This window comes from Vulpes vulpes, chromosome 15 (genome assembly GCF_048418805.1).
Source record: "Vulpes vulpes isolate BD-2025 chromosome 15, VulVul3, whole genome shotgun sequence".
NCBI lineage: Eukaryota > Metazoa > Chordata > Mammalia > Carnivora > Canidae > Vulpes > Vulpes vulpes.
Window position 1 is genome coordinate 23,770,546 of NC_132794.1, and position 17,418 is coordinate 23,787,963.

Below are 17,418 nucleotides of genomic sequence, written 5' to 3' on the forward strand. Positions count from 1 at the left end.
CCTATCTACATCCACACTTCATGCTATAACTGGGGGGGAAATAGGAAGATGATGATGATGATGACCATGATGATTATGGCTATCTGTGCAATTTTTACAGACATAGATATTCTGTTTAGGGATAACTTACACTCATTAAAACTAATTTTTCCCTTTTTAGTATATATGTTCATGAGTTTTGACAAAAGACTGACATTCATGTAACTATCACCACATGCCCAAATAATCTTAGAGTTGGAGCAATAAAATGATGAAAAATAAAGGTATAAATATTATTTCAGTAATAAAGGTACAGATATTATTTCAATGATAAAATATGTCTGGAAATTATAAATCCTTATGGAATCAAACAAGATAAAATATAATCATCAGGCTGTTTTTGTCCCCTGAAGAAAGTTGTTTAAATTACCTTAATAAATGGAAGTTTATGTTGCCATACAGAGATCACAGGAAAGCAGGACATGGCATATTTACCAAGTTGAAAGATTTCAATTCTCACACTCCATAATTACTGTTACTTAGAATATGTGTATGGACTTGTTCTCTGACTCACACTTCAAGTGGTATTTTTTTACTTTTAAGTATCAATTCAACAATCTATGGAAGCTAATTGTCTAAGCTCTAGTTTTCAACCCATAATTATTGACCACTCTACTTAGGGGCCCAACTCACAGTAGATATTGATCTTTCTTCCAATAGCAGCTAATCCCAGGTGTGATGCCCTGAGCTGGGAGTTGTATAAAGGGATGGTAAGTCCAACCAAGGTGTTAGATTCCACTTTTTGCTTACCAAACAAAAACTAATATAAATTGGCCTGGACAAAAATGAAAGTTCTTTTCACATAAATTAAACATTTTATTGGCTAGGTTGACAAAAATCATAGCTGTATTCATGGCTCAATTTTGAGACCATGAGTCAGTTTCTATCTCTCAGCATTGCCTTCTACTCTTGTAGTTTTGTTATCAGGTAAAAATAGTCTACTCAGCTTCAGCCCTTACAACGTTTATATGTAGTATATTAGAGAAAACAAAAAGGGTCTCTTGTCCAGAGTTTTCATCAAGAATCTTACTGAATCCTTTTGTTCTGATTGAATCAAAAAACAGGCCATAATCACTGTGGTCATGGGATTAAAAAGAAAATCCTATCTGTCAGGAATTGAGAGAAAGATCCCCACCTAAAATTTATGGATTAAATATGGAGAAAGTAAGATTTCTAAATTCCTATTAGCAAAAGTAGAGGTGAGGGAACCACGTATTGGATGGCCAAAAAGCAATAAAGATATGTTATACTGGAAAAACTTGGTTTTATCTAGAAGATAACTATTATAGGTAATTCATAAAATTAAATATTATAAATAAGGATTTTTTATTGCTCTGACACAGAGTATTTAAACACTGAATTCCTTTTGGCAAGGACAGGATTATTAATCTCATAGTGAATAATGAATTTAATGTTTATAATGTTACTATCATAGAAATCTTAGTAATTTGCTGAAAATTACCAAAATGTTTTAAAATAGGCTTTAAATTTCATCTATGAAATTGACCTAGTAATTGTTTCAACGTATTTTTTAAAGCTTTTTTAAAAAGTAAGTTAAAAATAATGATTAGCTTAAATTCTAAAAACATACTAGGATTTTTGTAGTTAACTTGAAATCCCTTGTTTATGTCTTCTGAGTTATGAGGCAGGCACATGTTTATACAATGAAAATCAGATACATAAATTATCTAAGGGTACACATCACAAATGCATACACTGTATTGCTCAGATGCAATACATGCATTGAATTATGTGTTACTAATAACATTACAGAATATATAACATATTGATGTACTGTGTTATAATATCGATAAACCATATTTTCTAATATTTAAAGGTAATATATAAATCAGTATAGACACTATTTATATGTATATATTGAATTCACATTTCATATTTAATGATAATTATGTGATAAATTTATATACTAATAAAATATATTTGTTTATATATATAAATATCTGCATTTCCTGACATTATGGCTATCTTGTAGCATTAAAAATAAAGCAAACTTTTGTTTGTTTTTGTCAATCTAAAAATCGAATACAATTAAAAATAATTGGTTACTTTTTCCCTTTCTTTCATATTTTAAGTTATTATGTATTCATAGTAGCTTAGTGCATTCCATAGTTGTCCTCTACTATATGCTACATAACTAGTTACCACTGCAGCAAGATGATCACTGCAACTTAGGAGGTCTTCTAGAAAGGCCTGGAGATATTTCTTTAGGGAGCCCACTACAGACAGTTTTGAAATTATGTTAATATCAATAATAGCACACAGAGAGTAGAAGTTATATACCAACTTAACTGCATGTTTAATACTCTAGTAGAACTACATAGTTTCTTTAAGACCACGGAAAAGAAAAGGTAAAGTACTGCTAGGAGCTCACAACTAACATTTTAGGTGTGTGTTTCTAATGAAATGACTGATATTCATATACAAAATTTCCCCAAAGACCTCATAAGCATGGAAATTACATAAGATTAAATGATTGCATTTCAATCACTGAGGAAAATGATTAAAATTAATATAGAATGTCAAAAGTAATTTAAGAACTCAGACTAATCTAAGTGAACATATTAAGTTTCTCAGTGCAAATGTATACAGATTTGTTTGGAGGTTATGTGTGAAGCTGGTGCTCTCTGACTAAAAATTAAATCGCCATTTTCCTCAACATTAAAAAATTTCCAGTGATGTTTCTTTAAATATAGACTGATTTTTATAATTCAAAGTACCAGAAAGTACCAGAAAACTCAATTCAGTTAAGTGAAAAGGAATATTCCAACACCCCAACATAATTATTAATATTAACCTACATTATAAACTCTTTTTTTTTTTTGGTGCCCTTGGATGGCCTTATTGTACAGAGTAAAACAAAAATGCAAAGTTCCATGTGATTCTAGGTCTCATGCAGAACAGTTAGTGGGAATTACAGTTATTCCCAGTCACAATAGCTCAGAGTTAAGTCCTAAGTTCTGTCTTCACATCACTCCTTTCTCTCTGTAGCAGAATGTCTTCACTGAGCTTAGTAATTAGAAATATCTCAATCATCTGTCCACATGTTGACCAGATGAAGCAAAAGTCCCTGCTGAATTGTCCTAAATACAATTCAAACATCTATTGGGCCATATCCCTTCTGTGTCCTGACTATTAAATGATCATCTGTGTCTTGATACAGTCAAACTGTAAGCCCTGACATCTTCTAATAGTTAAAGCCCAGCAAAATTCACCACATCAAGAAGAAATATTCTAACCATAATCCATCTGGCATGGATCTAACTCACACATTTACTTGAAATCATGGAACACATAGCTGATGCACCACATCAACTTTGAGGCAACGACAAAGATATCTACATTTTGTCTTTTGTTAAGAGGAAAACTTTTGCAGAATGACACTTAATCAAATATCTATACCAGTAGAAATTTGCCTACTAGGATACCATTAAATATGAGGTTACAAAACACTCCAAAGTTGAAGTGTCAAATACATGAGTCCTGTCCAGGCCTCATAGAGACTTTCAGAGAACTCCGTATTGATATCTCATTGAGAATAAAACCTTTATTCACACTTAACAAAAATGTGGCTGTGAAAAGTAATATTTATATAGAATAACCAGACAAATATTGCAGTCTTTCTTTTCCTTGGTATCAATGCTCCTCAAGGCAGATGGTTTTAGAAGACAATTGATAATATATATTATTTTTTAATTTTTTAATTGATAGTACATATTCTGAGGGGAAAATCTTTTCATTCATCGGTACATTTGACTATTACAATAGTCTAAACAGCTATATGTGTTTATATGAGTTTACTGCAGGACCTACCAGATTACTAAATATCGCTAACACTATATAGCACTTACTGTGTGCCATGGAAAGTTCTAAGATTTTTATATTTGTGAAATTAATCTTTAGAGCAACTTGATGAAGAAGGTACAATTATCATTGCTATTTAAAATATGAGCCTCTGAATAGAGATAGATTAAATGATATAGGTCACATAGATAGTAAAGACCCAAGTGCCTATGATTTCTCAAAAATGAAATTTAGAAGGCATCATTTCCTATGCTTATTTGAAAATCTGGTCTCCACCTAAACATCGAAAGTTTCTCAAGGCACATGTTCTGTGTAACAGTGTGGCCAGTGTTATTTTGTATAGTTCAAATGTTTCATCAATCCAAGTCAAATCATAGGGGAACCGCCTGACAGACTGTCTTTATTGCTGTACTAGATTCACTCTTACTAACTTTGCATTCACATCCCACTCTCTATATAAACTCACACATGCTACATGAAATGCTAATGATGAGGTTTAGAGTCATGACAAAGTAACAGGACAAGATTTACCTTTCCATATTAAATAACTAAAGCAACCTACAAAATCCATCAAAAAGTAGCTTTCAATCATTGGGTTAGAGACAGCTCAAGACAATGATCTCTGAGAGAAGAGAAATAAACCAAGTGAATGCACATGTCCAATTCACTACATGAAGAGTTTCTCAGCTACAGCACAGGAGAGGAAACTCGAGAATCATCACAGGGATCTCGGTGAGGTGAGGACACAGACTTCAGAGTACAGGGAAGCAACTACCTGGAAGGAAGAATTGCACAAAGAAAAAGAATTTTTAGATCTGTACAAATGTCCCTTGAGTCTTTGTCTGCGTGGAATCGTAAGTAGGACCACATAGGGAGCACCTGGGTGGCTCAATGGCTGAGCGTCTGCCTTCAACTCAGCTCATGATCCTGGGATCCTGGAATCCTGGGATCGAGTCTTGCGTTCACCACAGGGAACCTGCCTCCCTTTCTGCCTATGTCTTTGCCTATCTCTGTGTCTCTCATAAATAAATAGATAGATAGATGATAGATAGATAGATAGATAGATAGATAGATAGATAGATAGATACTTAACAGAAAAAAGAAGGACCACAGAGGATTAGGTGTAAAAATCACTAAAGACCACACTCATATAAAAGGATCTCTTCAAGTAACCAGGTGAACCCTCAGAAAAATATTGCCTCAGTAAAGTACCAAATTAGCCTTAAATTCAAGGCTTTTGTGGTGCCATCTTAGAAAACCTTCAAAAGCAAATTTCAAATTGATTGCACTATTTCCAATAAATGTAATTGTGTCCCAGATATTATCCCAAAATATTTAAATGTATACAAAAGAGTCCAGCATCCAATAAAATAATCACCCAATATACAAAGAAGAAAAAAAAATATCCACAATGAAGTAAAAACTCAATAGAAACAGATATAGAAATATGATTAAGAACCAAAGATGCTGAACATCTATTTTATATAGATCCTGTATGTTCTTTGATTATGGTTAGAAACTAAAAATAAATGGTAGTGCCCAAGTTTTTATGTATTTTTTAATGCTATGGGGACTTTGTATGTTTCTCAAATTAAAGCAGTTTTTCAGAAGAACACCTTTTATCTCTTTTCTTTCCATATTCTTTCACATAGATCTCTCCACAAGAGAAAGAGTGATTTTTATGTTAAGAGATTTGATAGAAGAACTCTCAGTGTGGTAGCTATTGTCTTCTGGTCTCCCTCACTTACCGTAATCAGCCTGTGAGGGGGTGGGGTGGGGGGATTGGATTGGTTTTTTCCTTTGTTACCTGAGTTTAATTACCATTTAAGCCAGGTTCCTACCTGTGATGTGACCAAGATGTTCCCCTCAGCTTGATTAAACTTAGATAGGCTTCTTCCTCACTTTAGGCCTCTGGACTCCCTTTTCTTAGAACATTTACTGTAGAAAACATACAGTTGTATATTCTTTCTCTGCCCTTCTGAGATGCAAATCTTCTTCATCATAGGAACATTTTTCTCAGTGACCCAAGGGCAATCCCCTTGAAATGTGGCCATTGAGAAAGATAGAACCCCCGCTTCCCTAGCCTCTGTGGGAGGGTAGGAACCTCACTAAATATGTGACAATTAGCAAACATAGATGGCTAATCATATGACCATCCACCTTCATGAAGTTGTCTACTACTTCTCCATTAGCTCATCCCAGGTTTTAATTTTTTTATTTTTATTTTTTGCAGGTTAGAAACCACAAATTTATCCTTTTAATCTTTTATTTAAATTTTCAGTTTGTTAACATACAATGTAATGTTAGTTTCATGCGTACTATATAGTGATTCAACACCTCCATGCAACACTGGGTGTTCCTCACATCAAGTGCCTGCCTTAATCTGCATCCCCTTGCACAACTCCCCTCTGATAACCATCCATTTGTTCTTTATAGTTAAGAATCTGTTTCTTGGTTTACCTCTCTCTCTCTCTCTTTTATTTTTCCCCCTTTGCCTATCTGTTTGGTCATCCCAGACTTTTATAAAAACCCAGCCTTTTACTTCAGTGAAGTTGACTTCATTCTCTCTGCCCTAGTGCAGTAGTCCTCTGTAAGGTCTCATTTGCCATGTTTAACAATGTGCCCAGTGAAGTTTTTCTTTTGTAAGCATGCAGACCTATGGTTTTGAGTAGATTAGTTAAATTTCAGATGGAGTACTAGAAGTTAAAATTTGTCCCTGAAAAAAAAAACAAAACGCATTTCCTGTCTAACTCCTGGGCAGGTTTTTAAATCGTAATGGAAAACACAAAGGAAAGGAATGTAACTGAGAACTAAAAAACTCAACAATAACAGGAAATGCTCATACATAAGATGTATCCAGATCTCTCTCTCTCTCTCTCTCTCTCTCTCTCTCTCTCTTTCTCTGTCTTACACACATGCATGCACACTGAAAAATCTTAGAGGGCTCTTTTTATTTCTGAACTATCAAATGAGTGAGAGAGAAACTTAATTCCCTGACTATGCATAGAGTCCACATATAGGTCTGAAATTTTTATGAATGGTACAAACCCTTATATATATATTTTTAAAGTGAGATGCATGCAAATGAAGTCATTGTCCCAAGGGAAGCTAATTAGCAAAAGAACAGAGAATAGAATTCAAATTTCCTGAAGTTTTACTACCCTAAATTTATACCTGACTATGATGACAGAACAGTGCTAGCTCCACAAAGCACAGCTGATATCCCACAAATGATCCCACCCAGGGTGGGATATGTGTGATATTCTTCAGGAAGTTTCCAATTGTCTTAATGTTAATGACTTGCTAGAGGGAAAAGCAATCTTTAATTTAACAATGGCAAGGCCTCCAGTATCTTGTAGGTCCTCCTTAGCATGTGAAAATCCTTTTGAAATCTCCCTTTTGTTTGCATCTGCCAACTCCTGAGCATATAATCAGCCACCCCTCACAGGCCGGAGGCAGCAGCTCTTCCTGCCCATGGGTCCTGTCCCTGCACTTTAATAAAACCACCATTTTGCACCAAAGAGGTCTCAAGAATTCTTTCTTGGTTGTAGGCTCTGGACCTCACCTATATTCCAAAACTTCCTCAACTGCACTAGTAGGAATATGTTACATCAAGATTTTATGTAGAATGGGGAAAATATTTTTCATGTTTATCAGATAACCCCAATAGTTATTGGCAATTAAAATGAACTGTGCTCATTAGCAAATCTTAACCTGTGCTTCTTAAGCAACATCAGGAAATCCCTGTGCTGAACTTCCTCCAACTTTTCATTGATCCTCTTGTGCTCTCTTACACGCGCACTTAAGCAGAAATGCATAAGCCAAGCGGCAGTGTTAAAATAGGAAGAATCACACAATTATCAGTATTCAGTCATCACTTTTGAATGGAATGCTCCATTTTATTGTTTCATTTCTCATAAGAAAGATTGAGGGTTTATCTGTTTGTAAATTGCCACAGTTTTGCCTGATATATGTTGCCATACTGTCAAACAATGAGGGGGGATGAAATTTTTTTATGTTCTTACATAAAATTTCCTTTGAAAAGTCAATTAATGGCTCTGTTCAGATTTTCTTTGGTCTCATATTAATCTCATTTATTGAGATTCAGAACCTAACAGAGCAAACACTAGATTATGATGTATGTATTTAATGTGTCTGCACTTATCCATTTTATTATTAATTAAAGTATGTAATTATTTTTTTACCATTTTATATTTCTCAGCAAATAACTTAGCAAATATATGTCATATATATTGACTATGTACTGATATATTTAACAAGTTAGCCAGATAATTTTTGCTATGCAAATTATTTCAAAAACAATATAGTAAACCTCATGCCCCCAGACAGCAATTCACACGGTGACTGGAGACACTTCTTGGCACAGTTCTCCTTAGCCTTTCTCCAGTTTTGGCTAACAGCAATTCACAGCCTCAGCTTAATGTCTGCAATGATGCACCCTGATGAGTGAGAGCTTTTCTCAGCATGGATCTTATTAGCATTTTTCTGTGCTTGGCAATAAGCAACTCAATACTGCCTATACCCTCCCTCTTTATTGCCCCCAGCAGACGGCTCTGATTTCTTTAAAGAAAGAAGCATTCTCTCCTGGCTGTACAAAACATTTTTTTAAAGTTTGCCCTATTGGAGACAGGTGAAAGACTGACTTTCAGCAGCTGCACAGGAGACTACATCCGAGGGTTCTTTGCATTAATATGTAAAGCAGTAATCAGTAAGTAGTACCTTTTGACAAACAACAGGTGACTTTTCATTCTAAAAGAAGCAGTATCTTATTGTGAATCAAAGATACCCTGTGGTTCCGCCATCACTTCCTGGTACCTCCTACCAGCTCAGCATATATAGATATCTTCACAGACTAGAGCAGCCCTGCTCTCCCCAGAGATGCTTTCCATGCTTAAATTGAACTTCAATGGTCCAGCAAGTCACTTCACCAGTATATGCTTTTCTTGCACTCTCAATTCACAGGGGGCTTTTGAACCGAAAAGACAGGCTTCCTAATCAGAGAAACCATAATAGAGCATTCTCTGTAAAAATACTCAAACTGGAATAAGCACACACAATGCAGATTCTTTTTCTTTTATTTCATACTTACTACTACCCAGAACCATATGCTCTGGATTAAAACTTCTTATTGGGATCCCTGGGTGGCACAGCAGTTTGGCACCTGCCTTTGGCCCAGGGCGCGATCCTGGAGACCCGGGATTGAATCCCATGTCGGGCTCCTGGTGCATGGAGCCTGCTTCTCCCTCTGCCTGTGTCTCTGCCTGTGTCTCTGCCTCTCTCTCTCTCTCTCTCTCTCTCTCTGTGACTATCATAAATAAAAATTAAAAAAAATAAAAAAAAACACTTCTTATTGAATGAACATGTGATTCAGTTATGAAGCAATTTCTAACCTTTGATAATACAAAGTGTTTCTTATTTTATAATATTTAGATGAGTACGCCAGCAGGATTAGAAGTGAGACTTCATTTTTGGCCCTAAAAGAATGAGAAATTAATTTTCAAAAAAATAATATATAAATTGCTTTCTTCTTGCTTGAGTTATTAAACACCATGTCAACACAGGCAAGGCTGATTAAGATGAGTTGGATTTATATTTATGTAATATGAAACCAACCCAGAATGAGAGCCTGTCCCAACCTACTGTGCTATTAATAAAATAGACATTAGACAGATGAGTGAATGTTAGGCCTATTTTCCACATAACAAATAAATTACTGAGATGTCTACTGTATTTCAACAAGTATTTTTTAATCTCAGAATTTATAAATATTTGTCATCTGTATGATATATGGTTCTCTTAATTTCTTTTTGGTGTCCAAAACATTTGTTAAATGAAATACATATTGTCTTTATCTACGTTTCTATTTCGTTGTCAAACATCATATTTTTTGCATGTAATGATGTATTTTAAAATATTCCCAAATTACCAAAATTTAGTGATATATAGAAATAGAAATATGTTGACTGACCCAATGTACTAGATTAACTGGAGAGTGGAAACTAGAGCTTATTGTAGGGAATTAGAACAGAAGTAAAACTCTAAATATATTCAGAGCTGATTGAATTAAGAGTATTTGATCAATAAGTCCACAAGTAGTCTTGATACTTTATTAGACACTGGGGAATGTGATATCAACCAAGAATTTTCTGCTTAAAATTAGTCACAAAAGAAAGAGAACATTCTAGAGTGAGAAACTAGAGAAATATAATGTAGACATACTTTTCACAACAGAGATGTAAGCCAGAAATGAGATTCAATTATTAACTAGAAGACAGTGGACCTCATCATCTTGGGATATGAGGCACAAGAATATTTTAAAAATTCTCTCTTTAGCTTTAGCAGTCGTAACAAAAGCACTTGTCCAACAAACAAACACCAGACTTTAAGATTATGAAAAGAAAATGACCATTACTTTGGGATTTCTCAGTGCTGACTTTATTTTTTATTTACAAAATGTGAGAATTTACAACAGGCCCTATTCTTTTATTTCTAGTCTAACCTAGAGTTTAAACTTTATAGTTCCTCAAGTGATGAAACTCAGACTGTAAGAATTTAAATGATATATTTAAAGTAAGAATGCAGGAGAATGCTTCATATCTAGTTAAAATAACTTTTCAATATGCTGAAGTAGCTCCAAAATATAAATTTAATAGAGATTAGTGTTAATTGAGCCTATACTCTATAGTAAGGACTTTTTAAAATTTAAAATTTCATTCTGCCCTTGCGGTAGTTTTTTTTTTCTTATAGTTTTTATTCCCTTCCTATAAGTAAAGAAACTAAGCCAAGTAGAGGTTGAGAAGCCTGTACATTTTACAAAAGAGAGGCAAATTCAATAGTTTAATCAATCAGGATTGAAATAGAATGCACCCATGTTCTAGTGCACTGTTTTTACAGAGATAGAAAGAATTGTTCGTATTTCTGGATTTTCTCTGAATGGTGAGCCATAGATTTGCTGTAATAGCCTACCAAAATGCCCTGCTAGAACAATGTTATGAATAATTAATATTTTCTAGAGAGCACTAAAACATTTCTGCGTTTAAGTTGGAGTTACTTATTAGGGAAAGGGGAGCCCTGCGCCCTGATAGAATATAATGATCTCTTAAAATGAACAAATTAGATCATAGTACAATGCGGATTAAAGCTATCTATCTATCTATCATCTATCGATCTATCTATCTATCTATCTATCTATCTATCTATCTATCATCTATCATCTATGCTTTAAGCACTGAATAGCAGGAAATAATGAACAGAGATGCAGTGTTCTCCAGTTTATTGATGATACTTTTAATATAAACTATGCCTACGGACATGACAAACTTGAGAAAATGCTTAAGATTTCTGGAAGAACACACATTATAATTAAATGAATATATTTCCAAGGTCACTCGTAATTGATGTAATGTAGTTACAGATAAAAGAGCCAGCAAAATGACAAAAATTAGTGGCTAACACTACATCCAGTGATCTCAGCTGGCAACTCTTATGACTGTGTCTAAATTTACTACTTAAGCTCCTATGGCTATCTATGCAGATAATTCATTGGATAAATCATCCACTTAATTTAATATAATTACAAATCTGTTGTTAATCTAAATATTCCACAACCAAGAAAATATGTTAACCTTCCTTTATACAGAAAACATCCAATTTCATTAACAATTATGCTTTAACAATAATGAAGAGTGTTGTCTAAGCTGGTTTTACACTCAGCATGAATAAAAGAGATAAGTGGCATTAGAACATAGCACAATAATCCCTACCATGTTCTTAAAGTACCAGCAGACTAAATATTATATATAATTCAGTGTATTTATGCAAAAAGCCCTATAATTTAAATCATTTATGTGCCTGGACATTATTTATGTTTTTGTACCATGTAGTAATTGTTCTGATCTGATAATCCCTATAAAGTGTTTTGAAATTTTTAGAAGCTTAACTTTTTTTAAACTTAATGCATTCTTCCTAGAGCCTAACCCATATTAAATATCAAAACTCAGATGTAATCTTCCTCTTTGGGATTTAAAGAAGTTTTTTGAAATGTAAGCCTATTTGTTATTTCTTAATCAAAAATGAAAGAAAACATATTGTATCTGTTTCTTTTTGTGATTAACAAGGTACTAGAGCTCCACTAAAGTACAGATTCATTTGATTCACACCTTCCTAAAATACTAGCTATAGATTGTTTTATTTTCTAACAAGCAACAGATGCAAGACTGCAGTTTGAAATGAGGTAAAAAGGAATTAGACTATGTTCTTTTTAACTGTGTTCTAACTCTGAATTACTCCATTATGTTTTGTTATAAACCTTGTTTTGCCACAGACTGCCTTTTACTTGTCTTTTTTACTCTACACCAATTTTGGAGACTCAGATTTCCTTAAGAGTCTATCAAAGAAATTGGATTATCTTGGCAGCTAACAGGCTTGGGACTACTTTCTGTGTTTCCTCTCTTTATAGCTCAGAATACTTTTGACATGAATGTCTAGCCACCAGGTGGGAAGTGATATACAACAAAAGAAAACACCTCTATGTGAATGCTTTGGTAGAGGGTGACTTGCTGAAAATATGGTAGACACAACAGCATACCAAACCACATTCTGGCCATCTGGGCATTGTAGAAAATAAATAAATAAACTTTCTGAACAAGTAAAATGATTATTCAAGCCATGGACTGAGGTTAGGAACCTGACATGCCATACCCACAGAACAGAATGATCTAATGCCAAGGCTGGTTTACAGTAATTAAATTTGGTCTACAATTCAGAATTCCAGAAGCAAAACAAAACAAAATTCCTCAGCCTTTATTTATTCCACCCCCCTCCTTTTTACTTCATGACAAGAGAGTTTCAATCTCCAGAAGGCTTGTGTAATCTCTTCTGAAACAGCTATTACTTTCATGGTCTCAACTGTAAATGTGCTTCAAGATTTGTATTACTAGAGGGGGAGAAATGATATTCTAAACTTTTTTTTTATCCAAGGCGTACAAAAATGACAGCAATATACATAAGAGAATGTGTATGTGTGTTGTGTGTGTGTGTGTGTGTTTAAAAGAAAGCAAATGCTTTTTTGCCTTTTCTCAAGTCTCAAAAGGAGTTACTAATAAATGCCAGTTGAACCTACATATATTTAAATCTCTTGCCTCTTGACTGCCCCTTTGACCAGACTGCCTACTCTTGACATGTGATTGGCAAAGAGTAGTCAACCATACCCAAGCCAAAGGGAAAAGATTTATAACTATTTAATAGAATCCTATCATAAAAATAACTCTGTAGAAGAATAAAGTGAAAAAGTGCACTGGAGCATTTCACATATTATGCTAACTTGAATCAAAAAGGTTTTTTCAAAAAGGCTTAAACACACGAATACAGATAAAGCACTTTTTGTTTTTATTCATTTATACACTATCTCTGTAAATATAAGTATATAAAATATAGTGTGTGAACTTTACATATCTATAATTTCTAAAAATATTAAAAAGGGTTTGCTTCATTGCCAAATAAAGACATAGGCAATTCATAATCTTTCTGCATGTAATCAGGAGATACCTTCTAACCACACAGGGCTCTGGGTACAATATGTATATTAAAAAATCTGAGGTATAATTAGATGTAAAATTGAAAACCAGTAGAATATTTACACTTTCATCACTTCTATGATCACTTTAGGACAATTAAAACTAACTAAAAATACAGAGAGAAAGTGAACGCACATCTGGCTTGACAGTGAGAGCCTTGGGATATATTTATATTTCTATAACTGACTATTAAAGACTAGAACAAAGACCTTCATCCCAAGCCATTGGTAAAAAATGGTATACGTGTCATTTGGTGTTTGCCAAGTAATACAGACATGTCCTACATCAATATTCTTATAGTTAGTTGAAACCAATGTACCTACCATGACAATCCAAGAATTGATATATTACTCAGATCATCAATTTGTTATATTATTCTAGTATTCATCTTTAAGAATAATTTTTAGACTAGACCCCATAATTTATTCAGATTTCACCAGTTTTTCCATTAATGTCCTTTATCTGCTGTCAAAGCCAGTCCAGAATATTTGCATTTAATTGTACTGTCCCTTTACTCTCATCTAGTTTATGACAGTTTTTCAAATCTTTTCTTATTTTTCATGAGATTGAGATTTTGAGGCATATTTTGTCAATATTGTGTAGAATGCTTCTCAAATTAGGTATATCTGGTGCTTATCATATAATTAGACTCTGGTCTGTTATATTCTAAAATACTGTACTTTTTACTCTTATTATTTCACTTTGACTGTTTCTCAGTCACATTTGCTGTTTTCTCTTTTTCTCCCTTACTTTTAAATTTGATTAAGTGACAAAAAAGTGTTAATGATGTGAGTTGATGGATATATTAATTATCTTGATCTTGGTAATCATTTCACAATTTATGTGTGTATCAAATCATCATATTGTACACTTTCGACATATGCAATTATATTTGTCAATTATTCCTCAATAAAGCTGGGGTGGAAGTTCGGATGAATGACTCAAAGCTCAGTCCTAGGTCCCATCATCTTTTTTATTTACCTCTTTCCTCTTGGGGATTTCCTCAAGTTGTATGACTTTAAATAACATCTATATTGAGATGATTCTCAGATGTAATTCTAGTCCCACTTTCTGTTATGCATTCCAGACTGATTTTTGGCTGCCTATTTAACATCTCCTTTTGGATCGCTGATGGACATATCAAAGTTAAAATGTTCAGAACTAAATTCCTAATCTCCTTCTTACCCCACCTCCTGTCAAAATCTGCTCCATCTTTGCCTCTTCCCATGTATCTCATCCAATGGTAGCTCTATTCATTCAGTTTCTCAGGCCACAAAACTTGAAGTCAGAATACATGAGCATTTGTAGTCATAATAATGAGTCTTAAAATTGTAAACAACATAGACAATTTAATTTATGGGCTTACTCAAGCTCCTAAGTGAAACAAGTTTAATAAAAAACATTGATGTACCAAAACTTTCCAGAGTATATATTGAGGGTTTGGGATAGCTGCATTTTTGTTTTAAGAAAAAAAAACAGTGTGTGCTTCAGCATCCTATCAAATCCCCATAACATATTAGGTTAATTGCAGAGGATGTGATACTAAAAGTCTGGCCTTCCAGAACCCAGAAGTTTCTTCTGAAACAATCTTTTCATTTTTTTTTTTTTATGAGATGGATTCACATATACTGGGAAACCATCATTTATTAAGCAATTATTAGCTGTCAAAAACTGTGTTTGGGATATTTATATTCCAAGACCACAGTGTGTTAGAAGCTTGATGACTAGTTCAGGATGGATTGACATTGATCTGCCTGGAACAGTATAATTTTCAAACGATGACCTTCAGAGTGGTATTTGCCTAGGTAGTCATACTATAGGGCCTGTCAATAGACATCCAGACATGTCCTGCTGGGAGATGAAGTATGTTTCATTGTTATTAGGAAAGCATTAATCTCGAATCTAAGGAATTAAGTCTACCTATTATGGCAATTGGCATGCTCCATCCATCAAATAACATAATAAACAGTCTCATGATTTTCATAGCCAGCACAAATGTAAATGAATACATCTTATGTAAACATACTATTTCAGTGTATACATACTATTGTAAAAACCATCTAAAAGTCACTTTTGTCCATTTAATCAACAACTCATTGTATGATAAAATGGACCAATATCACAGATCTTTATCTACATCTTGTCCTGAAAAATACTGTCTGAATATTCAAACCAAAGTTACACAGAAAAATGCTGTTCTATATGCAGCCATAAGATTGTTTTCTCCAGAATTCATTCAATCAGTAGTCATTGTTGAAATGGAAATATTTCATTCAGACTACAGTAGCCCCAAAAATATGGGACACCCAGTTAAATATGAATTCCAGATAAACAATGAATATTATTTTAGCAATGCAATATTTGAGACATAGTATACTAATTTAATTATCCATTATTTTACTGAAAATAAAATTTAAATGAGAGATATATCATTTTTATTTGTTAAATCTAACAACCATGATTCTGAAAAAACCCACCTCAAAAATCTTCATTTATTTATTTATGCAATACTTATTTATTGAGCACCTAGTATATGACAGTAATACTAATGTACAAATTCCAATGAGTAAGAGTTGGTCCAGTTCTTCAAAGAACTTCAAAGAACTTACTGTTCTGAAGAGAAAGACAAGTAAGTAAATAGGTACCTCTACACAGAATGATAAGTATTATATTAAGTGTTCAGTAGGTACCATGGCAAATGGATGTGGAGCTACCTCAGCCATGTATGGCGGTTATGGAAGATATAAGAAAAAAGTCAACATCTAAGTTAATGAACATTAAGTTAGTTCCATCATCTTCTGTCCTTAAATCTTCCTCTGGCGCTCCTTCTTGGCAGAAACTAATAGAAAGGCTACAGGCAAAGTAGAAACAGGATTGCAGAGTCCTGGCTTCAGCACCAAAAAGGCTCCTTCAGTCCAGGGCATAGAATGGCAGCTTAACACTGAAAAACAACTTGGTTAGCACATTTATAGGTCAATAACAAAGATAATCCTAAGGACATTACCTTTCATCATGTAGGTTTTTTTTTTTTTTTTTCATATTTTTTGCTTTTTCTCATCAAGCCTTTCTACTATGTCAATGGGAAAAAGTAATTTTATGTTCACGATTTTTAACACTTCAATCATTTGACCTAAGTTTTTCTTAGGTCAAATTTGACCTTTTACTCCCCTTGGTCAACTTCACTCTATTGCAGAATTCCTTCTTTTGCATGTCAATTGTTATCCCTGCTTTATCAGTCTCTATACCGTAAAGAAAAAAAATAATGAAACCATGTTTCACCAGCACTTTGGTTATTAATGGTACTACAATTATCTCATTAGTTACCTGAGACGTACTCACATTAAAGAATTTTCCCTTTCTGCCACAAATTAGAATTCTTAATGAATGGAAGAGAACCATGTTTTGTCCCTAAAAATGAAATGAGATGAAAAAGTTTTTGATATTTTATATATCAATAGGTTAAACTAGGAAAAATCTGGACCCCTCCAATTTTATACAATACAACATTGCTATTATTTTAGCAATGAATATGTTTATGAATATATGCCTGCTCCCCACCCCAACAGTAATCTTTTGATGGAGCACATTGGGACAACTTCAGGTATAAGTGGCAGATATTCAAAGGACTTCCATAGGATAGCCAAAAACTATAATTTAGGACATGTATCACATATTAAGTATAAAATTATCTTTAATATCATATTTTATGTCACAAATGAAAATCATTATTTTCCTATATTAGTAAAAAACTAACCAAAATAGTTACATCTATTAAAATAGTATATATTTAACTAAAATCATGTAAATTGGAACTCACAGACAAAATTAATTTAATCTGAAACTCATGGTAAGAATAAGTCAAATAAAATCCTTTTATTGGGGATCCCTGGGTGGCGCAGCGGTTTGGCGCCTGCCTTTGGCCCAGGGCGCGATCCTGGAGACCCGGGATCGAGTCCCACGT

The 17,418-nt window shown here is 33.7% G+C and overlaps 1 pseudogene; it reads left to right on the top strand.

The window, feature by feature from the left end:
* Positions 1-17,418, top strand: part of LOC112917717 (heterogeneous nuclear ribonucleoprotein D-like) — a 94,254-nt pseudogene that overhangs the window by 57,983 nt on the left and 18,853 nt on the right.